The 25823-nt window shown below is 38.8% G+C and overlaps 1 protein-coding gene across 7 annotated transcripts in view; it reads left to right on the top strand.

Annotated features, from left to right (window-relative positions):
- Positions 1–236: 236 nt before the first annotated feature.
- The window catches only part of CCDC91 (coiled-coil domain containing 91), a 166403-nt gene continuing 140816 nt past the window's right edge, over positions 237–25823 (top strand). For 5 of the 7 annotated variants that reach the window (XR_012766080.1, XR_012766079.1, XM_075441969.1 and 2 more), the window contains exon 1: positions 460–1020. The gene's annotated coding sequence lies outside the window, so the exon portion shown is untranslated. Of the gene's footprint in view, positions 260–459; positions 1021–25823 lie in introns of those variants that run through there. The other 2 variants (XM_075441941.1, XM_075441959.1) reach the window with 2 other exon arrangements.

The raw sequence follows: 25823 nt of genomic DNA, 5'->3' as shown, positions 1-25823 counted from the left end.
CTCCCCGCGGCGCTCACGGCCGCCGGCGCTCCGGAGCCGGGCCCCGAGCGGCGGTCACGGCACCCGCGTCGGCCCCCGCGTCCCCGCACCGGGAGCGCGCCTACCCCCGCCCCGCCCCCGCTGCGCGGGCCCTCGGCGGCGCCCAATCAGCGACCGCCCGCTCCCAACGCGCGCGTGCGGGGCAGGCGCCACGTGACCCGCGGGGGGGACGGGGACGGGGAAGGGGAGGGGGTGGGAGCGGCGTGAAATCCGCATCCGGGTGAGGCCGCGCGGGCTGGGGCTCGCGTGTGCGTGCGGCTCGCGCGCGCGGGGGGGGCGGTTTTCCCGTGGGGTAGGGGAAGGGGGGGGGGGGGGGGGGGGGGGGGGGAGCGAGGCGCGGCGGCCGCAGGGTCGGAGCGGCTCTGACAGGGGCGGGGGGACGCCGCCTCTCGCCCTTCTCCGGAGGATGAGCCCCGGGGGGGGAAGGCAGGCACCGTCTGCAGGCGGGTCAGCGCCCTCCCCTCATCGGCCTTGCGGGGCGTGGAGCCGGCCAGGTACCGGCGGCGGTAGACCCTGGCTGCGGCTGCGGGTGATTGTCCCTGCGAGGCCTGCCTGCGTCTGCCTGACTCCTCCTCCGGTGCTGCCCCCGGGTCCAGGCCCTACCTGCGCCCACGGCTGCGGCCCACCGGTGTCCATAACCGCGTGCTGTGGTGGCTGTTCTTAGACTTGAAGGTTGCTGCAAAAGTGGATTTTAGAAGTAGTTTAGAGGAACAACAGGAGCCTTCCTTCCCTGCACCAGAAAATCGATATCCCTGTCAGCAGGAAGGGAGAACCTTCCGAGTAGTTCTCTGGCCGAGAGGTTTGGAAATCTTGGCTACGACTGCTCCGCTTCTGAGGCCAAACTGTGCGCGGCCACGTTTTCGAACACTGCCTGGAATCTGAAGTTGTGAAATGTTTTTCAGAGGTGCCCGCGTGCCTAATACGTTACTGTAAATGGAGTTAGGTGCTGAAGTATTACTGAAAATTTGTCTGAATCTTCAGGTATCTAAAATGTTTTCTATAAACCTGGCCTTTAAACATTTTAGGTTTTGAGGCTTCTTATATGTATAACAGGCTTCACTACATCCTCGTGGTACGTCAGAACCTGAGCTTAACGTTTTGCTCTGGGATACTCCCTTGGAGACCTCTCTCTGCAGCCTTGGTTCTCAGGAGACTATAGTTTATCTTATAAGCAATTTTCCTTTCCTATTCCAGTAATTCTTTTTGCCTACCAACTAGACATTGTGAATGCGTTTCTTGTCATCTTACTGCAGCGTTTTAATAAAGCTTTGTGTAGTTTTTGTCATAGTGCTTGAACACCTTTTTCTGTGGACTCGCTGTATTGTTTTTGTTCTCTGTGCTTTCTGGCTTTTTTGCTTTCTCCCGCTCTTCAGATTTTCCTGTTCTGCATACATTTCTTAAACTTATGACATTGTTGTGAGTACCTCCATATCCATGGCTTGAATGTCAAAGTAACTTTTGGTGCTGGTGTTCTAGTATGCCATTGTTTTTTCTTCGGGTATGTCAGTTTCTCAGTCACTAATACAGGAAGCAGACTGCTGACCATTTGCAGTTTGCAGGGTAGACAACCGCTGTTAACAGTAGTGGGCTCCATGCTGGTAGGATTTAAAAGAAAAAAAATCACAGCAGTGTTCAAATAGGCAGTGCTTGGATACTCTGTGAATAGTAGATAATGTGAAAGCCTTTTTCAGACCTCTTAAACCTTGAGAATCTGGTGCAAATTTGTTTTGCACTATTTTGAAAGGAAGATGATTCAGTACAGGAGACTAGAAGAGTAACTTGTGTGCTGTATGCCTCAACATGTCTTTGTGAATAGCTTCACCAATAATGCCTTCTGCTGCTATTCTGGGACATCACAGCCTCCGCATGCCAATTCCTTCTGTCTTAAAACTGAGATGGTGTTCTACCATAGCTCATCTGAGGAGACAGGTGGATTTTGTACACACCAGATTGAGGCAGGGCACATTAAAATAGTCTGTCACCTTTAGACATGTTTTTATTCAAATCTTTGTTCTGACCACTGCTATAATTAAGGCTTGCTTCCAGTTTAATTCTACCTAGAGACAGAAATGATTGGGAACTGCGTATACCTGGTGACACATTTACATCTGTGATGTTCATACATAAACCTCCACCACGATTTTGAGATGCATTAATCGGTCAGTGCCTCACTAGAACTCTCAATCCAGTTTAAGTACTTTTGCATTTAATTATGTGCTCCTTGATTGTTTTCTGAATGTCTTTGGTCACTATGGACTGTTAGACCAGTTCCTTTGCCTTGATTTCCAAGTGACACAACTACTGCCAGAGCTTGGTGAAGACTATATGTTGTCTAGACAGTGTTAGCTGTTTCTGTGGCGTCAGGGTGACGCTCAGGATGATGATAGCTACATAGATTTGTAGGTGCCAAAATACTATTAGGCTATAAGGCATATTTCTGGTCGAGAGGAACAATTGGATCACAAGGGCAATAACTGGCATTCTCCAAATGTTTACAGAACTGCTAAGACATCTAAGTATGGCGTGTATCTGAGCAATTGGCTTCATTCCTCCTGGCTTACTGAAACCAACTTCCAGGAAAGCTTGCAACACCAAATGGAAAAAAGTTTGTGGTGTGATGGAAACAAGCTTTTTGTGAATCTTTAAATGTAAAGTTCACAACACTTTCTTGCCCGTGTTCATTTGAGTCCGTTTGGGTTCACAAGGTGGTTGTTTCAAGTCTGCAATGGGCTGATATGCTTGTGTGTTTTCTAATCTGCTGTTGTCCATTTGTGCAGTTTTTGACGCTTAAATGCCCTCACAAGAAAGTGCTTTCTGCTTGTGTAAAACTGGTTCGATCATAATAACGAAGGAAAAAGACTCTTGTTATACCATTCTGGATACTTTTTCAGCTATGTTTTTTTCTGTTGTGTACGGCTTTTTCCCTAGCACACTAGAGGTTTCAGACTGCAGACAGTGTAAATTTTGAGTCACACAGACTAAACCTATTTTTAAGTGCCTTGTAAGTAGTAGATGATCTAAAGAGTGTTGCAAGGTGACTTTGAGACATTGTATCTTAACATTTGTTACCTTTCACTACTTTGTTACTTTCATGTTTATAATCTTAAGAATGCATCAGAAATTCAAGGCGGGAGTTGTTTTTTCCGTTTTGGTTATTTCACGCTGCTGAAGGGTTAAGATTTAGGTGAAAATAACCCTTGCTTGTGTTAGTAAAAATAAATACCTTAAATTTTAAAGTTGAATTTAACTTTTCTGATGAGGCCTATTGCGATCTTAATCTTCCATTATCTCTTTGTGTCCCTTAAGCAATCATACCTGCTTTCTAGACCTGAGTCTTCAGAAGTGGTGCTGTTCTTACAGAAAGGAATTAAGTGCTTTGTAATTTTCTTTATGTAGAATAACACAGTTTCTAGAGTTTCTTAATGTACAGTAGATTTTGTATTCTTTCTTCCTGAAGAGTTTGAGATTGACCAATGTGAATAAATTTGCTTTCTTGATGTAACAGGCTTTTTTCCTTCACATTGTTCCGTTGACAGATTTATTTTTTGAGTGACTGAAATGAATTCTGGGGATTCTGTCCACTCTGTCGGTGAAACCAAGTCTTAAAAATGTAAATTCCATTATAGGGCATGGTTGCAGAAGCAGAATTTTGTTCCCCGTAAGTTTCTTTTTGTGCAACCACAGAGGACTTTTTGAGTTAAAAGAAAGTTAATTAAATTTGTTACTTTACATGTACTGGTTTGTAAAAGTGGTGATGGATATTCCTAAAGAGATTTTTAGGGATGGCATTTTTACAGAACTCTTCGGCAGCTTTTCAGAAGCTGGATGTGACATCTGTCTGCCTTAGTTTATTTGTGTACATGAAGCTAATGTTTCCTGTTGATCACATTGTTACAGATACTGTCTAGTAAACTTTTCAAGCCTTTGAAACAGACCTAGAGGAATAGACATAATATTTATAAAGGTGTTTTGCATCCTCAGAAAGAACAATGTTTCTCGTGCCTGTATAATGCCTATATAAGAAAAGCATTTTTTGCTGTTTGCCATTAAGATAACTGCAATTCATTTTTTTGTATGTCTTTCAGAGAAGAATCTGGAAATGTCTTTAGTTTAAGTTGCTAATTTCAATCAATATAAAATATGTCTTCTGTTACATTTGCACAAAGTTCTGAGTTCTAGTTTTAAGATAATCAAGCATGGCCAAACTATAGTGCTAACCTACAAAAAAAAGGTCTAAAATCTCAGGCAGTTTGTGAAACACTGGCTTTAAAAACCTTCACTTACTGAAAAAGATACAGCATTAAATTCTGATTTTTAAGGTTCCCACTAGCAACTCTGGTAATAGTTTTAGAATGTAAAGTTTTCGCCTGTTCAGCACTTCTCTTGGTCAAAGAACCAAATTTGAATATTTAGCTAATTTTTGTGAATCTCCTTATCTCATAACATATGGCATCATAATATTCCAATATTAAATAGTCAGGCAAGTTTTCAGGTGCAGTGAAGCTTAAGTCAGGTCTTGTCCAATTCTTCTACCTTTAGAGTCCGGGAATATTGCTTCTCTTGTTTTAGTACAGTCCCTCTGGAATAGATGGCAAGTTTCTGTGCACATATGTAAACTAATTTTAGGTGACTATGCAACAATAATGGTTGGGGCTTTTTGCTTATTTGTTTTAGGAAAAAGTAGTTAAAATAATTATACTGGTAGGAGGGGTGGTTCCAAATTGTGAGTCTTGCTGCTGTTCATCTTCCCTTTGGATTGTAAGGCGTAGCAGATACTGTACAGGGCGAAGCAATCTGTACTGGAAAGCAGATTGCTTGTAGTCCATGGAGTACAGTTGGAAACTGGCGCTAAGGGTTGACAATATTGAAAACTATTTTCTTTGAAACAAAGGATATGGGATGTGCAAGCATATGGTAAGGTACAAAACATCCAAACCTAAATTATTCCAGTTTCCAAACTACTAATTTCAAGGCTGTAGCCCTGCATCTGTTACTAGAGCTGTTACTTTTGCTTCAACAGAGTATTTGAAAGGGGATTTAATGTGATGTGTTATTTCTATAAAAGCAGTTCACAGTGGCATTACCAAAGAGAATATCAATGTTTGAGTATTCTTATTGGTTGTGTTTCAGTTTTTTGTATGTATTGAAGAATTATACTCTGATTATGAAGTATTGCATTCTTAAGAGCTGTTGTGTGATAACACAGCCATGCCAAGGCACTATAGTCTGTTGAGCTGAATAGAAGCAGAAAAATATACATTTTGCAATCATCTGTTTCAAGTGATGATAAATGTGTATGAAAACATAATTAAAATTTTATACTTACTTCAATATGAATATTGTGATCTGGAAGGCATGTCCTGTGAAGAGCGGCCAAGGACTCTGGGCTTGTCTAGTTTTGAGAAAAGGAGGCTGAGGGGCAGCCTTGTAGCTCTGTACAGCTTCCAGAAGAGGGGACGGAGAGAGGGAGGTGGTGCTCTCTTCTCCCTGAGGTCCAGTGCCAGGACACATGCGAATGGTTCAAAGCTGTGGCAGGGGAGATTCAGGCTGGACATCAGGAAGCATTTCTTCACTGAGAGGGTGGTCAGACACTGGAAGAGGCTTCCTAGAGAGGTGATCTGTGCCCCATGCCTGTCAATGTTTAAGAGGCATTTGGACCATGCGCTTAATAACATGCTTTAACTTGGTCAGCCCTGAAGTAGTTAGGCAGTTGGACTAGGTGATCATTGTAGGTCTCCTCCAACTGAAATATTCTATTCTGTGAACACTCTGGGGAAGAGATGCAGGTCTGGGTGAGGATACTGAATAAATGTGAGCTGAGAGGGATTACAAATATTTACTCTAAGCTATGGATTTATCAAGAAAATAACGCCTGTAGACATACTTGCTATTGCACATGTTCTTTTGGGCACACTGAATGAAGGTAGGAGAAATCTGTAAGATGGTGAGCAGGTTTAGAGGCGCTTCATCTGTTGTTATGTACCCAGAACAGGTACCTGCTTTCTGGGAAAATCTCATCATTAATCCTTGCTGAGGCTGGAGACCATGCTTCCCTGGTGCTGTTTGGGGCTTTTCGTTAGGTACAGGGGATTTCTCCATCAGGAACTACACCCTGAGCCTGGCTGCAGACGATTACAGTCTCTAAAGGCTGTTTTTAAAGTACTGGAGATTGCTCAGGGTTTGCCTTGTGCCTTCATTGGGCAAAGTATAGTGAAGATTGTGGTGTGTAGGTGCCTTGTAGTGCTGAATTCTCTGTCCACGTATTTACATGAGACCAATCTTCTGTAATGCTGAGGAAAGCTTAAAGCTTTGCAAATTTTGGTGGGTAAAGGAGGTTTCTTCCGGCTTTAGGTCAGCACCTAAAGGGAGCGGTAGTATCAGGGGAATGTGATTCTGCAGTATAAGACTGTATAAACTGATCCCAGTTTGATTCAGGCTATATGGTTCAGGCTATAAAATGATTTTATAATTAGATTTCCAGATTGGGTTGTACCTGTTGTTGAGACAGGTCTTTATCTTCTTGTAGTTATACCTTTTGCTTTCTCTGGTACAGCAGCCCTTGTTTGGAATGCCTGGGTTTCAGGAAGGCAGTGTTTGCATCTGAGGTCTTTGGAGGTCAGTTTTCCTGCCTATTTCACATTAGATTTGCGAGTACTGCATGAGTAGTAGTAAGAAAATGGAAAAAGTTTGATTAGTGATGTGGTAGGAGCTTGTAGCCACTGACAGTCCCGTTTCCAAAAAAAATAATCGTTTGTGTGAAGCACTTTCTGTGCTTCACTTCTAGAGGATTCACAGACTGACTTTCTTCTAAGACAGAAAGAGAACTTTAGAAAATATTTTCATTGCTGACAGCTTCTTATTTTTCTGAAGAGAAAATGAACATACATTCCTTATTAAAAAAAAGGCAAAACACTACAGACATTCTGATCTGCTATCACAAACTACTGATTGTTATTTGGTGTCCATCTGAAGTTTTCTATAAGTGTTGCAGCTTGTATTTTTTTTACTAAAAATGTTTGTAATGACATTCTTAAGGAGTAGGGGTAGGGCAGATCAGAATGCTTTGGGGACATAGCAATGGGTCTCCAGAATCTATCACTTCAAAATCAGTGATCCAAATTCAGTTCAGCTTGTTAGCAGACAAATTATTTTGTATAAAATGAGCTGGGGAGTTGACCAGGTCGTACACACCTGTGATTTCATTTGTGTTAAGGTCAAACTGCTGCTTGGTCACTAGCTGTAAGATAAATTTCAGGACTGTCTGTTCAGTGTTCTTTATATTTGGATGGGTTTTTTTGATTTTGGTTGCTTTGGGGGGGTGTGGGAGTGTGCGCATTATTTGAAGTAGTCGCTTCCTTGTGGCCAACATGTCGGAGTTGGGTACACGTTTAGATGGGCAGATGTGATATAGCAGCTGGGACTAAGACTGTGTCTTTTTGTGTATATTTTTGGTGAGGATTTCCAGGCACACCTGGTGTAGAACTTATAGTATAAAAACAACTGAAACTGCTAACAAAGAAAAGGAAGATGGTGGGAGTTTTTCTGAATGTTTTTTTTCAGTAAGATACAGATCCTCTGTTCTCAAACATCTCAAGTGAAGAGGTAAGGGAAGAAATGCATTAAGTAGTCTTCTCTGATCAGAGAAAACTGCGAGGACGATATGTGCCCCTTTGAAATGTGTTTTATGCCTTTTATTCTCTAAGCAGCAGCAGACTTCAATTTCGGTTAATGGTGACTACTCTCTTAACCCAATTGTGAAAAGTGAATACAATCCCCTACTCCATTTAAATGCAGAGCAAAACAGGTTGCTTAACCTAGCTCTGAAAGTAACTTAACATTTAAAAACAAACAAATAAAATCCCTTCAGTGTGAAAAACCAGAAACTAACAACCTATTGCAGCAACTTCCTGAACTGTTTGAACTCAATATACAAGATTATGAAGGGGTTCTGTGTAACTGTGTGTTACAAGCCTTGAAATTACAATTTGACTAGCAGTTTTTTGTCTCCTTCCCCAGGGGAATATATTAATTTGAAATAGTTCAAGATAAAACAGTCTTTGTTCCACTGGTACATTGTTTAGGTTTCTGTTTTCTACTGAGGTGTAAAGTTAAGGGGAAAGGAGATGTCAGAAAACTAGCCTAATTTTCTGCGTGTAATTTTGGCTATAATGGGTGAAACGTAGGAATCTAAATACATTGAATGATAACAGAGCTGTTAGGAAAAAAAAAAAAAAGAAAACAAAACTGCATATGGCAGAAATAGGTAGCTATTCCCCCCTAAGCTAGGAGAGGGGGATGACATAAAAAAAATTCTGAGTAGTTCATCTAACAAGTCTGTTTACATATTATATTTCTCTACAGCAATTTGCTGGTGGTTTTAGCAAGGGACTGTCGATGTCTTTAGTTAATGTGTGTCTGTGCTGAGTTAGGCAGCAGATTGTTTGTTGTGTCGTTAGGCTGCTGTTAAGCCTGGGCAGAGGACATTGGTCAACAGGTAGTATCACTGCTGCAGTTACAACTTCTTTTCTCATGCTCTTCTCCTCTGAGAAGTCTGTCCAAGGAGCAACCTTCTTTTCCATTTTTAGTTCTGTGTATGCAGACTGAGTATGTGGGTATTTTTCCAACTGCTGGGCCTCTGCAGTAGAGGAAGGGACTAAAAGGTTGCTGATGTAATATGCCTCTGGTTGTGATGGTGGCTGCAACAGTACGAGCTGTGAAGAACAGTATAATGATTTAAGTTACTGTGTATTGTGCTTTACCATCTACTTCCTTCAGGTGTTAGTGTCTGATCTCAGTCCATCGAAATGCACCAAAGCCGCACCTTGCTGCAAGAAGTGTAGCTTGTATTTAAAAGACACTGTTACTGAGTGATATATATAATATTTTTAGGTGTTGAAGAGACTAACAGTTCCGATTATGTTTCCTAGAAGACATCCTGTGGTATAGTAGTTGGTGAAATTTATATTCAGAGTACCATCTAGCTCAGAGAATTGAGTGACTTTGGATGTTAAGTGTTGTCTGTGAGAATTAATGTGTGTGAGAGAGTGGGTAATAACAGTAAGAGATGACACTGATTAATTGAGCTAGGCTGTAGGTAAGATTTGAAGATTCAAAATGCAAGGGTTTCAAAATGGTTTTGTGATGCTAGTTGGTTGAGGGACCAAACTAATTTGAAGTTCAAGTAGGGGACATGTCAACAGTACTTATTCATTGCTAGTCAGTTGTTTTATCTTCCAGGCCAGCAAAAAGGTAGCTTTTTATACAAAGGAAAATAGTACTGGCTGTGCTTTTCTGTTAATCTTTCTGAAAAACCTCTGAGGCAGTTTGCACCTAGAGGTTATTTAGTGGATGTGACAAGGAGTCCTTAGCTCAGTTTGCAATGGTAATGGTGAACTTGGTCAGACTGGGGTACAAAACTGCTAAACCAAAACTGGAGTGTTTTGAATATTGATTTAGAAGTCCATACTAACAATTTTATTTTGAAATTGCCTTGGTAGCTATGTATAGATGCCCTTGACAAGTAAAGACAAATGCTAAATTTATGCTTAAGCCACTCCTCTTCTGCTTTCCATTAGAGGTCCTATGGAATGGTTTATTTTCAAATGTTTCAGAGCCAAAAACGTCAGTAGACTACTTATATGCTGTGCCTTTTCTTAAGTATATTTGCTTTAGGTTTTGCTACGGTATAATTTCTTGCACAGAATTGATTGTTTGGTAAATAAGAAGGTGATGTTGAACCATTCTGCCAAGGCAAGAGCCTACTTTTAAGAAGAGCTATTAGGCTGTAATTTAGTTTTGACTACAATAAATTATAAGGAGAAGAATGAGAAAGAACGTTTTTTCATTATTGTAATTAGAGTTAAAATCTTCATAGAATAGGGGAAGCCAATAAGTACATATAAAAAGTAATTAGGAAAATATTGATTATAGAGTTTGATCTGTTTGAAACCTGTCATCTAGCACCAAGAAGAGGTTTTGTTAATTACAGTGCTTTCTGTACATGCTCTAGATTCTGAAGTTCTGTTAGCTTGTAAATAAATAAATATACTAAGTAACTGCTAAATATACTAGGTAATGTGTAAGTTCATTCCGTGTCTCCTTAAGGTTTTTGAATAAGGTGAATGTAGGTAAAAGCCATCTGATAATGTCTGTATTGTTGCCAAAACTTGGTCTTGCAGTTCTTTACAGTTGAATTTTTCCTCATTAAATACTTTGCCAGGATACACTGCTAGAATTGATTTCATTTATCTTGAGGTGGGGCTTGAGGTAAAGGTTGGACTTACATTACCTTGAATTTGTTTTAGTATGCTTTTATGTAAAGTACCTACATTTTCACTGAATTATCTTTTATTTATTGCAGAACACAGGCCAGTGATTTTTTTTTTTTAATTTATGAGGAAGAGAGACCTGCAGTCAACCTATTTGCACTAAATTTACTCTGTTTCGAAAACTTTTAACAGCACTTTCGTGTGTTACAGTTCTTGAGTTCACTGTGTGTGTATAGAGAGAAATAAACTGGAAATCCTGTCTCTGAAGATTGGAATTTAGTGTAGTTTTAGATGGAAACCAAAACATTTTAGCATACACGTGCCAGTTAAGCTTTTAAAATGACTTTCCATGGGGTGCAACTTCTGAAATAATGCAGAGCTTCCAAAGAGGTTTCCATGTGATATACATGCCACAGTCGACTTGCTGTCAGCAGTTTATAAGCTGCTGGAGAGGAAATCAGTATTTTGGCCTGATCAACTCTAGACTGAAGAAAAGTTGTACTTAGTTTGAAATGCTGGTTTTCAGTCAAGTCTTGTGACCTGTGATATGTTCTGATGGCGAGTTCTCAAGTTTTTATTATATTTCTATCTGTTACATGGGAAACTTTAAACAGTTAGGTTTACTTCTTTTTTTCTTTTTTATTTTCTGGACAAGTTCTTCCACTCTTCATTAGAACTAATGTGTAGTAACATTGTAAAATGACTGTGGAAAGGGTCTCAGAAACTGAGTTTAAAACCACTTTTGTTTAAAAGCTACAGTCCACTTAAAAATAATTCATACAAAAATTTAATATGAGTTACTGTATGATGAACAGCAAAATGAGATATTGATACCCCAGGATCAGATTCATTTTATTATCAGAATATAAAAAATAGTTTCTCCTTTAGGATTGTTGTGAATACTGTTTTTCTAGTTAATGAGTGCTTAAAAAGTGCGTGATACAGCTGTCTAACTTTATTGATATTGAAGGTACCTGAGATTTGGTGGAGTCAGCCTTATAAATACATGCATGAGCTGCTTTTATATGTCTTAGTAAAATGGATGCATTAAAATTTGAGTACAGAATACTAAGTAGCGAGAGTGCTCAAAATTAGTTATAAAAAAATGAAGTTACTTTTTAATACTTCTGATCTGCAAGGTATAAGTAAAACACACTCAGAAATGAAGTGATTATCTTTCTAACATATCTGAATTGTTTTTCTTGGAAAAAGAAAAATAACAAAGTTGTTGCAAAAACACAACACATTTTTATTTTAAGTGGTTGTCTTCAGGTAACAGCTATGCTTAAATTGTTCAAATTTCCTTATAGTGTAAAATACACTGTGATCTGGTTACAGTGTCTAGTTTAGAAGTCTAGATAATAAATAAGAGTTTTTATTTAAGAAAAAAGGAAACTGTATTTAATTGTATGTCAACATTGAATCCCATGGCAAAATGCACACATCTGTATTTAACCTGGTTAAGCTATAAGTGGCCGTGGAACATGCGGAGTTAGTAATGCTAACTGATGAAGGACGGAACACTGGCAGTATCTTTTTTACACCAGGGGCTACTGTATAGTTCTTGCTTATTAATCCAATCCTGGTTCCTCCATTAGGTTTGAATTACAGAACCACACACTAAATAAGAAAGTGAGGGAAAGGTGAAAAAGGACCAACAGTTTGTAGAGTTGAATTTAGCTATAGTCTTCTGGTAGACTGTACCTCCCATTCAGTATCCTAGTGACAGACAGCCAGGCTGCGTTCTGAGCTGCTCTCATTAAATGCACTAGGCTTGAATTTCTTAAAATTATTTTGACATTTTGGATTAAAAAAAGGCTTTTACTTTGTTCTTATTTAGTGAAATATTTATGGTAATAGTTTTCCGTATGAGTTGTGGACTCAGCAATATCTGTCCTGGGAAAATAGTGGTTTGATCATACAAGTAGCCTAACTTACTACTCATTATGGGTGACGGAAAATACTTGTGATTTTTCTGTTAAGATTTTTTTTAACAATCTAATATTTTAGAAAATGACTAGATTAGCTGAAGTTATCCATTCACGTAACTTTTTTCTTAACATCTCTAAAGAAAATTATAGTAATTACTTGAAACTTTTAATTGTTAAATGCATTGTTTTTATTATTATTATTGAGTGTAAGTGTAGGTTATTATTGTTCAGATATTCAAGCTTTTTCTTGCCGACTTCAGGCAAGCAAAACTTGTCTTCATTGGGAATTTTGCTGACTAAAGGCTATGTGATTGCCCAGTAATTAATGTAGTTAAAAGATAGCTCCTTACATGTAGTTTACTCTCTGGAGCCTGAATGTTCTGCCTGTTTTCTCAGTGTTGCCAGAAGGCATCACTTCTGCATAGCAATTTTTGGATAAATTAAGGTAGTTGTCTTTAAACACTGCCATTTCAAAAGCCATTAAGCTCTGTGAATATAGAAGGCCCTTGTTAATTTAAATAATTCCATGAATTCTCAAGTATGTTATATACAAGTTCACTACAGTTTGTTATTATTCTGTCTTGTATATGTATTCTACATGTATGGTAGTTTTATACTTTAGGATGAATATCTTTTAGGCATGTATTTATTTCCAGTTTAACAAAGGTCTTGGAGGATATACAAAATTGTGATTTACAATATGTTACACAGGAGAAAAAACAGTTGGTTTCTGTTAGACTGGGAAGATGTGGAGCAGTTTGAATTAGGCACACTGTGATGAGTGGAGGCTTGTCTGCATATATTGCTTATATTTCATAAACTTTGTGCATCCAATTTATTCTGCATCTTAGTAGTGAGGCAATGTACGTTTTATGAGTTACCTGTTTTTTGTGTGTGTGCGTGCTAGTGTAATATGGGGATGGATATACTTACTCCTCTAATACTACATTGCTATCAATGCCATCATTGCTGGAAAGAGAAATACTGTAGAAGGCAGAGGTATTTTGAAGGTGATTGATGTCTGCTTAGTGACAAAGCAGAATACATTTTTTTTTTTCTATTTCTGGAAGGGTCTGCTTGCTAAGCCTTGTTATATGATGATATTTTAACTGCTAATAGAGTTGAGGAGAAGTTGTGCAGATCTTGGACAAGAAAATCATTGGATTTGTTCTTCTAGGGCATGCCTGGCATACTCCCTGCCTAGCTTTGTAGGCTAGCTAGGTAAGGAGGCAAAATTGAATGGATTATAAGGTGGTTGGAGAATCTGGCTGGTATGTTGTTGTCTGTTTGTTTCTTCGGGTGCGGGGAGAGTTTGACTCCTCTTGAATGATAAATAATTTCCACTTAATTGTTAACTGATAAGTAATATTCTTGGTATCAGTGCCCTCATGACATACTTGGTACTTAAATTACTTAAATGTCCTGGTAACTTGCTGGATATGGACCTCTTAGAAAATGTCTTCCTCTTTCTGAAATGGGCATGGTAGTGCCTACCCATCTTTGTCAAAAGCTTTGGGAGTAGAGGAGTATTCTAGAAATGTGTAGTAGTTATAAAGAATCAACTTGGATAAAGAAATTATTTTAAAGCATTGTGTGATGATTGAAAAGAAAAGGACTTGGGCGTTGAGCCCTAATCCTATTTTCATTCTGGCCTGATCTGTGATTTCTGCCCTCAGCTTCCTCGTCATATTACAAAGGCATCAATGGCAATGAATCTTTTCCCTGAGAAGTAAAGATTTTTTTTCTTGATTGCAGCAGAGAACATACAGTTAGGATGATGTCCATTTGGTCAAAGGTCGTGTGGTGAAAGTGTTGTGTAACATGCTTAGGAGTAGACCAAAAATGAAGAGGGGAAAAAGGAAAGATAATGTGCACAGACATTCTGGCAGCAGTATGCTCTCTTGGAAAGCAAATTATCATTTTTGTTTTGCTTGTTCAAGGGATGGGTGTTGGACAATGTGAAAACGTTCCAGTTTGCTTCATAAGTCATACGAAAATGAATTTAAAATTACATCTGGAGTTGCTGCTCCATGAATTGAACATTTTCTTTGCGGGAGTATGAAAAATCAAATTCATCTGCTTGGTGTGTGAACAAAAAGTCCATGAGTCTGCTTTTCAAGTACTGGTAAAGGGAGAAGAAGGTGCAATGATGATGGATTCTTCTTTCCCTCCCACATGGAAAAAAGAATGCATCATCACTGCATGCGATGCATCGTGGTCTTCTCTGCTTGAACAGTATATTCAGAGCTTGCAAAACAAAAGATTTAAAGTTTTTGAAATGACCAGTCATTTTTTTGTTTCAGTGTTTGGATTAGACTTTCATAGAATCTGAATTTAAAGTAGGTGGTTGGGGAGTGGGGTGGGGGGGGAGAATATTATTACAGTTATTTAAGGTATTCTCTTTCAAGACTAGCAACTGAGGCATATAAAATCACTAAGACTTGAAAATCTGAGCCATAGTTTTTATTCTTTTTGATAGTATCATCTCATGCCAGAGAAATAGGTTAGTATCTTTTTCTTGCCTCAAATTAGTACCGTGTCCCTTTGAGAAGTACTGTACTTCCAGAGTTTGGAGGAAGCTGAGGGAAGGAGTTCTATTGATTGGAAAAGTGAGTCTTCCTGTCTATTAGGAGATATACAGTAATAATAAAGGAATGCTATTTATTTGTATTTAGTGTAATGGTTGTCACATCGCATTTTGCATAATAGAGCTACCATGTGCTAGTGACTTTTTTTTGGTGAATGCATGGTCACCTGTCAGCTTTTCTAACATAAAAGATAGAGTAATATTCTGTGAACTCTTAACATTTTACAGTTTTTGCAAACTGTCTATGCATAAGTTAAAGGAAAACAGTATTGCTTTTATAATATTCAGGTTTACTGAGTATCCCTTATATTTTGACCTTTACTATTTTATTTTATTTCTAACTGAGAGAAAAAGCTGTATTTTAACTACATATCAAGGTGATATACTGAATTTTTAAGCTTTGTTTTTTACATGAAAGATTCTTTTTCTGGTGGAAGTAGTGTTGGTGTTTAGAATCAGTGGTTCACTCAACACCAAATTTTCCTAAGCAGTGCATCATGACAAAAATGTAGTACTACCCTGTTTTTTTGTGTGGGTGGTTTTTTTTTTTTCTGTAAAGGGTATATTCTTTCTTAATATATAAGGACTTGACTACTCTTAGCATTTATGACATTTATTTGTACAAGTTACTGCACATCCATAGAATTGTAGAATCACAGAATGGTTTGGATTGGAAGGAATCTTTAAAGGTCATCTAGTCCAACCACCCTGCAATGAGCAGGAACATCTTCCATCAGTCCAGATTGCTCAGAGCCCTGTCCAACCTGACCTTGAATGTTTCCAGGGATGAGGCATCTGCTGCCTCTCTGGGCAACCTGTTCCAGTGTTTCACCACCCTCATTGTAAAAAATTTCATCCTTATATCCAGTCTAAATCTACCCTCTTTTAGTTTAAAGCCATTACCCCATGTCCTATCGCAACAGGCCCTGCTAAAAAGTTTGTCCCCATCTTTCCTATAGGCCCCCTTTAGGTACTGGAAGGCAGTCCTAAGGTCTCCCTGCAGCCTTCTCGTCTCCAGGCTTAACAGCCCCAACTCTCTCAGCCTTTCCTCATAGCAGAGGTGTTCCATCCCTCTGATCATTTCTGTGGCCCTCCTCTGGACCCACTCCCACAGGTCCATGTCTTTCCTGTGCTGAGGGCGGCAGAGCTGGACATAGGACTCCAGGTGTGGTCTCACCAGAGCAGGGCAGAATCCCCTCCCTTCACCTGCTGCCAACACTGCTTTTGATGCAGCCCATGATATGGTTGGCTTTCTGGGCTGCGAGTGCGCATTGCCAATTCAGGTGCGATTTTTCATCCACCGGTGCCCCCAAGTCCTTCATGTGTGGTTTTTCATCCACCAGTTACTCCCAAGTCCTTCTCGGAAGGGCTTTTCTCAAGCCCTTCATCCCCCAGCCTGTATTGATACCGGGGTTTGCCCTGACCCAGGTGCAGGACGCTGCACTTTGCTTTCTTGAACCTCATAAGGTTCACACAGGCCCACTTCTCAAGTTTGTCCAGGTCCCTCTGGGTGTCATCCCATCCCTCAGGTGTGTCAGCTGCACCACTCAACATGGTTTCATCTGCAACTCTGCAGAGGGTGCACTCGATCCCGCTGTCTGTGTCACTGAGAAGATATTAAACAGTATCAATCCCAACACAGACCTCTGAGGGAAACCACTCATCACTGATCTCCATCGGGACATTGAGCCATTGTCCACTGATGCAGTCGCTCCATCATAGAAAGCCACTAGGTTGTTCAGGTAGGACTTGCCCTTGGTGAAGCCATGCTGGCTGTGTCGAATCACCTCTTTGTCCTCCATGTGCCTCAGCATAGCTTCTAGGAGGATCTGTTCCATGATGTTCCCAGGCTCAGAGGTGAGGCTGACAAGTTGGTAGTTCCCAGGATCCTCCTTTCTACCCTTTTTAAAAATGAATGCAATGTTTCCCCTTTTCCAGTCACCGAGGACATCACCTGACTGCCATGACTTTTCAAATATCATGGAGAGTGTCTTGGCAACTACATCAGCCAATTCCCTCAGGACTCTGGGATGCATCTTGTCAGGTCCCGTAGACTTATGTATGTTTGGGTGCCTCAGGTGGTCTTGAACCTGATCTTCCCTTACAATGGGAGGGACTTTGCTCCCTCAGTCCCTGTCTTGTGGTCCATCCACTTGAGAGGTGTGGGAAGAGAGATTGCCAGTGAAGACTGAGGCACTGAGGTGGAAATGTTGTTGAGTGCCTCAGCCTTCTCCTCATCTTTTGTTACCAGTTTGCCAGTCTTGCTCATTAGGTGGGGCGGGTTTTCTTTGACCTTCCTTTTCTGGCTGACATACCTGTAGAAGCCCTTCTTATTATTCTTAGCATCCCTTGCCAGGGTCAGGTCTATTTGTTCCTTGGCCTTCCTGACACCATCCCTGCACAGCCGGGTGGCATCCGTATACTTTTCCCAGGATAGCTGTCCCTGCTTCCACAGAAGGATATTTTCAAAGACAAATGTTTTTGTCTGACATGTCATTAAATTGTTGCTATGATGCTCTAGCTGCTACTAAGTTTGTGTCAAACCTTCTGTTTTCAGATATGTAATTCTGTGACAAAATTGCCTTGAGGCAGAACTTGCTAGTCTTTACTCATCGAAAGCTGCTCCCTACAGCATACAGACACCTCTTTCGAAGTTCTAGTAAAACACATTAGTGTGATTTGCAAGTGAAAATAATCAATTGCATTTAGGAACGTTGGATATTAACAGAAAAGAACAGACAAGCAGAAGTATTTCAGTTGTTAGACTAAGTTCTTGACGCTTATTAGTATTTTAAATGGAGGTGCATGAATATGAAATGAATGAAATACCTATGGCCCTGCTATTTTACTTCTAAACCCTCCTCTTCTTAAGTTCATCAAACATGGACTATAAAAGAAAGACCACTGTTTTTCCTAGCATTCCCAAACTCTTAGCAGTGGATGGTTTTGTACACTTAATTTATTTGCTTCCAAGTAAAAAGATTATGTTACATGAATAAGCACTTTACGAAAATTGAGCATGTAGTTGGAGTGCCCAGCAACTGATATCCAGCTCTTGAGAGAAGCTCTAAATGGCAAAGCAATGCGTCTGTCAAGGCCAAGAGGAAGAAATAGACTGAGACTTCTAAAACTGGCTCAAAAAAACATTCATTCATTATAAAAAAAACTTTTCTTTTTGAAAAAATAAAGCTATTTGTAGATATCTTACCATATTCACAGTGAAATCATGCAATTTAGTGATTTTTAGGGAGGGTTTTGAAGAAACGAATGAATGAAGTTTTCTGTTACTTCCAGAGAAGAAACAGCCCCATGCAATTTTTCTATCTTGTCAAGATTTTTTTTCTTAATGCGAAGTTTACCTCAGCCTTCTTCAAGAAATATCTCTGTTGAGTACAGAGACTTATGTAAGACTTTTTTTTTTTTAACTCATGATGAAAATACTTCAATAGGTTTTTGCTACTTTTGTTCCTCCTACAGCAGTGACGATTTCTAGAGGTACTGTTTCTCTTTCATTCTTGTCTCTTGAAGTTGATTCATTTGTCATTAGCAAACCGAATCCTAAAATGATCCTTGACAGATGTTGGTAGTTATTACTACTGTTCAACGGAAGAACAGTCTCAAAGGTGGATTCACTTTTGTCGCAGCATTACACTTTTTTTTTTTTCCCTGTACTATTCTGGGTAAAACTGAAAGCACTGAGTGACAGACCATGCATGGAAGGGACATCTGAACGTTTTCTAGTCCAAACCTCTGCTTAAAGGAAGTCTGGGTAGAGCAGGTGGCTCGCAGCCCTGTCCTGATGAGTTCTGAATTTCTGCAGAGATGAAGAGTCCACAGTGTCTGTGGGCAGCCTGTTCCAATACCTGGTCAGAATTTTCACTATTCCAGCTTTTGTCCGATGTATCTTGTCGTAATCCCTCTGCAACTCTGAGAACAGCCTGGCTCTGTCTTTTAGAGGACTGTGTCCAATTTTATGGTCTCTAGTACAATAAAAATACTTCAAATATGAGTGTTAGTTTTTAGCCTACCATGGTCACTTTTGCACAGACATTTGCTGGGCCGCTGTCGTCTGATCTTTGTGACCTAGTTAGTCAATGACAAGTCATGCTTTTCTTACCACCTTTTTTCTTAAAATACAAACAAATTTCCAGGGATTCTGTTTATTGTTAATCTGAATCAGGTTTACAGAGATTGTTGATTAGGACTTGACGTTGGCTAGTTATAGATATATTGTATTGATGTACATAATGGAAATGATCAATTGCAGTTTAATTCAATCTGCTTTTTGAGGTTTTTTTGGGGGCAGATGGGGTGAAGGCTTGGTGAGGGGAGAGGTTTTTCCTCCAGAAAGCACAACATGTTTGAATTTTATCAGGTTTGTCAGACTTCTCACAGCAGTTTATGTACATTTTGTAAAAGTATGTGGCTTTTGAAATAAAAAGATATTTGTGACAGAGGAAGTTTATAGAGGGACATTAGAGAAATTTAAAAGTTAGTTAACTGTGATTCTTTATTTTTATAATGAAATAAAGGCTAGTCTTACAGTGTTCTGGTCACAAGAAACCAGTTATGGTGAAGACTGAAGCCCTTGGAAGGAGTTTCTATAAAATCTTGAGTTACTGAAGGTGTTAGAACTAAGTCTTGAGAGAGTGTCTATAGATTCTGGAGACAAAGAAATAAGCTGATGAATATGGTACTATGATACTTCTGCTGGAATTGATAAGGTTTTATTTTAACTCATCTTTCAGCATCTAGAATGAAAAAGTTGTTATTTTCTAAGTGGAAGAAGTTGGGAGAAGCTGACAAAGAGTCATAGGCAAAAATGTAAAAAAGATCCTCAGTCAAGAAGTATGTATTACTATAATTACTCATGTCAATAGGTAACCCTGTGGAATTAAATCCATATTTTTCTTATTAGAGATTTTTTAAATTTTTTTTTTTTTCCTGACTGTAGATGGATCTCAGTGACCAAAGCGTTTGGAAGCCAAAGTATACAGGCTTTTTCTCTCTTCAGCCTTTTAATTGAAAATATGTGCTGAAAGTACCACTGTGATGCTTGCAAAATCTTTTCTTCTGAATGATGCTATCCTCTGAGTACTTATGGTTACGCATTAAATCCCCATGTGGTCCATGGGTTGTGGTCTGGTATAGAGACAAAAATGGTACATGCATGTGGTAGAGCTCTACCTCAGGAAATATTCTGAAGTCAACCTCAGCCATTATTTCTGAATCACAAGCAGAGTGGTATTGTAGATGTTGGCCTAGTGTTCACACCTTTTTATTGATCTAGGAGAAAGCGCTTCTCTCCTACTTTATATTAATGCTTTCCTATACATAAATGCACACCATATGTTTGGTGATTTTTACATAAATTTAGAGTTCAAGAACAATGAGTGAAGTCAGGCAGTTTCTATCTAATATTGCCCCTTTTTTTCCTCAATAGCAATTTCTTTTTCTCACAGTCTATATCCTTTTGTTCTTTATCACCTTCTAAATTACTTCTGTGCACTATGCCTTTTTACAAATAGATTTCTTAATAACTTTTCAGAGATCAGATTTCACAGAACATGGTTTTGCTAGTTTTGTGATGTTGGTTTCTTCTAGAATACGTCTGAAGAATTGCCAGTTTTTGAATGCATTTTCCACACAAGGCTGTGGTGGGTTTTCTCTCTGCTGTGTTTTAGGTGATTTTGAAAACCAGTACCTGCCTTCTCTGTAGGAGCTGTCAGAGCCCCTTTTCTTCTAGTGGGTAAAAATGCAACTCTCACTTTCTCTTTGGTGAAGCTGTATCTGATCCAGGGAAGTGAAGTGGACTTGGAATTTGCACTTCATTGCTTTTTCCTGCTTTAAGCACTGTTTAAAAAACCAAAAGTGTATGCTGAAGAAGGGGATCCACAAGTTCTAAACCACAAATTTTTGTGGAATGGATTTTGCAGATTATCTTAATACCTGTTTTTGTGGAATTTCAGAGATTTTTGCTCATATTAGTTTAGTACCTTTCAGGTGAGGATATGATTTGTAAAGAAGATTTTTGTTCTAATGTCTTTAATAAAGACTATATCCAGCTAAAGAAGAAGTTTTGTTTTGTTTGTGATTTTATGTGATTGTTCAAATTTTTGCCACCCTTCTGATGCTTATAAAAGGTATGTTTACTGGTGTTTAATCATATGCCATGGTTCATTGTTCTTCTGAAAATGCTTTTTTAAATAGAAGTGGGAAGGGCGGTTACAGAAGTCTTGCAGATTGCATAAGATGTTCTTGTTACATGAAACTGATACAAATGCTATAGCTTTGGCTGCTACTCTTTTGTTACATACAGCACTGTTAAGCGTTGGTAGTGTTATTTCAAAATTGCTCGTGAAGATAGGTATGAATTCTCATATCATAGGGTATAGAATTTTACATGCTTCTTATAGGATCTGGATCTTTTGGTCCAGGGGATGTCTCCTGAGAAATGGACTAAGTGGTAAAAAGAATTTTGGTTTTGGTTCTCTTAGGGCTTTTTTTGTCTGTGAATTTTTTTTTTTTTTAATTCTTAAATTCACTTTAGGAATTGATAGAAAAGTTTTGGCTATTGACTTTTATTTTATATACTCTGTTTTGTGTAAATCAGTCCTTGACTTTTATTGTCACATTCCTTAATGTGCTGTTCACATCACTAGGTGTTGAAACCTCCTGAAAACTCTTCAGAATAAGTGAATAAATAAACAGATGAGAAAGGTGAATAGGAAAAGAAATTTCCCTAGGTATCTACTCTAGTGTTTCACCGCTGTTGCCTTGTTAGACTAGAGTCTCAGTCCTTGCAGATATTTTAAACTTGACTGTATGCGGCCTTAAACAGGCTGATGACCTTTAGAGGTCCCTTCCAACCCAAACTGTTTTGTGATTCTGTGATGATACAGTATGTAAGAGGCGGCCTTGCTTTCAGGTGGGGTGGCATCAGGTGTCCTCCTGAGATGCTTCCCAAACTAAATTTATTCTGTGATTCCTTGAATATATTTAGTTGTGTTTGTTTACTTGGACTGTGGAAAAGAATTAGTTAGAAAGAGCCAGACTCGCATTTTTCTTAAAAGTCCTGTAGATTTCAGTTGAATGAATTGTAGTATAAGCAACTGCTACTGTAAAATTGGTGATGTTTTGCGTCTGCTTTCTTTGGGTTTTTTTTATTAAAAAGATATATTATTTCATAATTGTTTATGAAGTCAGTACTAGGATTGAAATCATAGGATCATTTAGGTTGGAAAAGACATTTAAGATCATCGCATCCAACCGTAAACCTCACACTGTGAAGTCCACCACTAAACCATGTCCATAAGCACCACATGTACACATCTTTTAAATACCTCCAGGGATGGTGACTCCACCACTTCCCTGGGCAGCCTGTTCCAGTGCTTGACAACCCTTTTGGTGAAGAAATTTTTCCTAGTATCCAATCTAAACCTCCCCTGGCGCAACTTGTGGCTGTGTCCTATCAATTGTTGCTTGGGAAAAGAGACTAATACCCACCTTGCTATAACCTCCTTTCAGGTAGTTGTAGAGTGGTAAGGTCTCCCCTCAGCCTCCTTTTCTCCAGACTAAATGAACCAGCCTCGCATCCCAGGAGAAGATTGCTGTGACATGTTTGTGTTGTCTTCTTTTTCTTTTTACCCATAAACCTAGAAGTCTCTTCCTTTAACATGTGATTGAGCATGCTTCTGTTGCATGTTCAAAGGCAGGTGCTAACTGTCATATTATTGTGCCTTTCCTTGTGGGAGCTGATATGCATACTGCTTCATGGTGGTGGGGATTTCCTACATGTCACGTTATATGACTAAATACACACTGTAATGTGATGGAGAACATTGGCATTTTGGCGATGCTTGATTTTCACTATTTCATGATAGGGGTAGGGCATACAGCCCTTGCACAACTTTGAATGGGATGGTATTGTCTGTCTGATTGAAAATAAAAGGGCAGTTGATCGCGTAAAGCAAAATACTCGTTTCAGTCTCAGCCTTGCATCTCACATGTTACAGGTTCTCAGTCCTCTCATCTAACCAACTTCTTTAACAGTTGGCATGTACAGCCAGGCATAAGTTTGTATACCTACAGGGCTTTAGATGCTCTGCTTCAAGGGTAAATAAATGTAGGTTTTCTTTTTCTGATGTAGCACGAAATCAAAGATTGCATCTCTTAATATAGAGAGAGGTGGATGCTACATGCATGTGGCAACAGTTCATTGGTTTGAATAATATTAAATGGTGCTTTCCAAAGTAGTTAATTTTCTCTTTTTTCTTAAAAGTTTGAAGCTGTTTGCCTTGTATGGTGGTTAAAAATGACACACCCCACACCCTTCCCCATAACAACTCAAACCAAAAATTCAAAACTATGAAACCCCCTAAAAAAGAAAGTAGAAAACTTAACTGAATTCCCAAGTTTATTTGGGCATTTCATTCTCTGAAATAGTAAAAAGCTTGTATTTCTATTTCTTCTTAAAAGGTGTTCCTAATGTTTACCTTCGGTTCTAGCCTTATAGATGTCTCATTTAAAAATTGTAGCTTATCTGAGGTTCATTAATGAGCATGCAAATTGAAGTTTCATATTTCTTAATAGTTGAAGGATTTTGAATATCTCTGTGGAACTGATTAGCCTAATTTTTTCTTACATAACTAATCTATTATATTTTTGGCAAAAACTCTTGATTTCTTATTGAAGTCCTGCGTTAATTTTGTTACTTCCAAGTTTTTTTGTTTTTAAGATCATGTTTATTGTAATTACTAATGCGGTCTAATTCCAAATTGAAAGACCTAAATTTCCCTCTGGTCTTATGTCCTCATGGTCTTATGATGTTAGCCCCTGCTCAGTTGTATACTTTCATTGTTAGATACAGATGATAAATAGTGAAAATTTAATGCAGAATTTAGGAGCTGTTAAGAGCTTTCCTGTTAAAAACCAATACAGAATACTCTTTTTCTGTAACAAGACTGTGAACTCTTTTCATTAAATAACAAACCACTAAGTGAATGTTAACCACACGGATCATGCTCTCTTTGTAGGAAATTTTTCCATTCAATTTTACCGTACGGTCAGCTGCTTTAATAAGGGAAAAAAATTAAGTCTGCAGAAGCTTTTCATTGCAAACAAGATATCGCTGTGAGGGAAATTACAGAATTAAAAGTTACAAAAATAAAACACTAAAAAGATTGAACTCTCCACTGATTTGAAAGATTGAGAATTACTGCATCATACTGTTTCATTCTTTTTGAAGAGAAAAAAATGAAAAATCACCTACGTTACAGCTACCATTTTTAGAAATTGATACTGGACAGATATGCTAGCAGAATTTAGCCTTACTGCTAGGAATGGAAGTTAGAATTCCTCAATCTAAAAATAAAAAAGCTAAAAACAAAAAAAATCTTCCAGTATCTGTTTTTTAATTTTTGTTTTGACAGTGGCCTCTGGTAATGTTTATATTTTTTCATGCCGCTGAATTTCTGGCCACAATAAATGAAAAGTATTCCTCTGTTTATGGTCTAAGTGGTATTAAACAGGTTACTTCTAGTGCTGAGATTTCAAGCAGGAACGAAGTGAAAAATGTAAGTTTTATTTTGTTTAGAAAATTTTACAGATGCCCTAAAATTATTTTAGTTTCCATTACGCTGTACATTCATATTCTGGTCTTTCTTAGGTAGATATCCTCTGGGATATGTGTATTTTGTAATCAAGAATTTCTTGATGACTTACTAGCTACCATAAGTTGTTGAGATGCCACATGCTTGTCCTGCAGCTGTAATTGGTATAGATTAGGAGAAAAGTCTGTATCAACTGGGTGAAAAGAAGAAAGGTTGTTCCTGTTTTGAAATTGCGAAGAGGTGCTTGGAGCTTTGGCAGAAGAGCCATGAGGAAAAGTGCATGTGAGCTGGTTAGAACTTTGTGATACAGAATCTTATAATCTGTTGTGCTGTTTATCACAGAGGTATTGCCAGTATATATGCCTTCTAAATGACTACTTTTAAATTTTATTTTATTGTTGTTTTTTTTTAATCTCATACTCATCTTGGATAGGCTTTTTGCAGCCTGCTGTTTCAGCCAAAGATTTATTCTTCAAATAATGCGGTCTGTTATGTCCTGTGAAGAAACAGCTAATAAGTCTGTCCTAGATGGAACACATTCAATGAGTCATTTGGTAAGCATAAACATGCAAGTAAAACTGATACGTTGTCATAGGTAGGGGTTAACCACCGACCATGTTTGCCAGAAATACGACTGCAGCAGCCCCACCCTCAGCCAGCTCCACACATACTGTTCTGACAAAATAAACAGCAATATGCACTGTGAGTTGTTGCTTTAAAAATGTACAAAATTCTGCAAGTAAGTTGATTACTCAGAATTACAGGCCAGGTAATATATTGTTCAGTTGAATGTACCTGGTAAAATTAGTTGCCATTATTACTGAGGCAAATTTATATTTGATTTATCAAGCAATAGACCAGGACTTGATTAGTTTGAATTCTTACCAACCAGAGGTAGACTTTTAAGTGAATGAAGAATCCTTCTTAATTCACTGTTTGGTCTCTCTGCTACTTTTGCTTTTTGGATATGAAGAATACTGGAGTTTCTGGTGGGATTACAACATTCCTTCTCCTCCTAACAGTTGGAATGGGGAAGAGGGGCTTTTTTCACACCTGACATTTTCTATGTTAATTCTTGTGAATGACTCCTGATCTTCCTGTGTATAAAACCATGATTTTGATATGTCAGTTAGGTAAGTGCATTTCACAAAGTTCTCATGACATGTGTTAAGCTGATGGTCAAGCTATGGTGACTGCATTTTGTGTAGGAAAGCTTGCAAGCATCTCGGATATGCACAGCCATCAGTGTTTGAATACATTTGTCATGCATTGTCATCAGTGATAGAGAAGGAAGACTTGAGCAACCTGATCTGAATACAGGGTTGACCCTGCTTCGAGCATGAGCTTAGAGTGGATGACCTGCTGATCTGAATTCTGGCCTAAATTA

The sequence above is a fragment of the Opisthocomus hoazin genome, chromosome 1, assembly GCF_030867145.1.
Source record: "Opisthocomus hoazin isolate bOpiHoa1 chromosome 1, bOpiHoa1.hap1, whole genome shotgun sequence".
Classification (NCBI taxonomy): domain Eukaryota; kingdom Metazoa; phylum Chordata; class Aves; order Opisthocomiformes; family Opisthocomidae; genus Opisthocomus; species Opisthocomus hoazin.
The sequence above is the reverse complement of the archived record's forward strand: the minus strand, read 5'-3'. Positions and strand labels throughout refer to the sequence as shown.